Source organism: Otolemur garnettii, unplaced genomic scaffold, assembly GCF_000181295.1.
Source record: "Otolemur garnettii isolate 467f Iridium unplaced genomic scaffold, OtoGar3 scaffold00003, whole genome shotgun sequence".
Lineage (NCBI taxonomy): Eukaryota > Metazoa > Chordata > Mammalia > Primates > Galagidae > Otolemur > Otolemur garnettii.
This window is the reverse complement of record NW_003852398.1, coordinates 26,081,032-26,082,216: the sequence shown is the minus strand read 5'-3', so window position 1 is coordinate 26,082,216 and position 1,185 is coordinate 26,081,032.

The following is a 1,185-nucleotide window of genomic DNA, read 5'->3' as shown; positions in this document are numbered from 1 at the left end:
CAGCAAGACTATTTCTTAAAAAAAAAAAAAAAAAGTCTGTACTTCAGGCAAATCAATAGAAAAGAGAATGGGGTTAATAGTTCTGGAGTAAAGAACAGTTCATTCTATTCCCTTTTTAAAAAAATTAGCGATGAGGACTATTCATTCAGCATGGTTAGCAGAAGAAAGAGGTGCTAGAACTCAGCTAGACCAGTGGTTTTCAAAGTATGGCCCCTGGATTGCATCTGCATCAGCCTCATTTGGGAACATGTTAGAAATGCAAATTCTTAAGTCCTACCTGAGACCTACTGAATCAGAAACTTAGGTGGTGGGACCTAGTAGTCCTGTAAGTCTTCTAGGTCATTCTGATGTGAGCTAAAATTTGGAAACCACTGAGATAGACTTTTGGGGAAGAAGCTAGATCCAGGTCTATACTGTCCTTGATTTTCCTGTGGTTGATCCAATAGTTTCTAAGCTTGTCTTTGCATGGAATCACCTAGGGAGTTTCAAAACTAATGCCTACAACCCATCATCAGAGATTGTCATTTAATCAGTCTTGGGATATGGCCTGGGCTTTGGGATTTTTCTCAAGTGGTCCTAATGCACAGGCAAGTTTGAAAACCACTGGATTAATCTAAAGAGAAGATCGTACCCAGGTGCAGTGGTGTGCTCCTATAATCTCAAGCTACTCCAGAAGTTGAAACTGCTTGAGGTTGGCAGTTTGAGACCAGCCTGGGTAATGTAGCAAGAGACCTCTTGCTCTTTTTCTTTTTTTTCTGAGACAGAGCCTTAAGCTATCCCCCTGGGTAGAGTGCTATGGCATCACAGCTCACAGCAACCTCCAACTCCCGGGCTCAAGCAAGTCTCCTGCCTCAGCCTCCCAAGTAGCTGGGACCACAGGTGCCCACCACAAAGCCCAGCTATTTTTTGGTTGCAGCCATCATTGTTGTTTTGGCGGGCCCAGGCTGGATTTGAACCCACCAACTTAGGTGAACGTGGCTGGCACCTTAGCCACTTGAGCCATAGGCGCCAAGCCAACCTCTTGCTCTTAAAAAGAAAAAGGAGAGAGAGAGAGAGAGAGAGAGACCATCAACATACATATTAGTCAAATTCCACTCAAGAAGTTTCCTAGTTATTTCAAGTTTTCTACTTTTATGGAATGTTGTCATAATATTGCTTAACTTAAATTAGTTCAATGTCCTATCT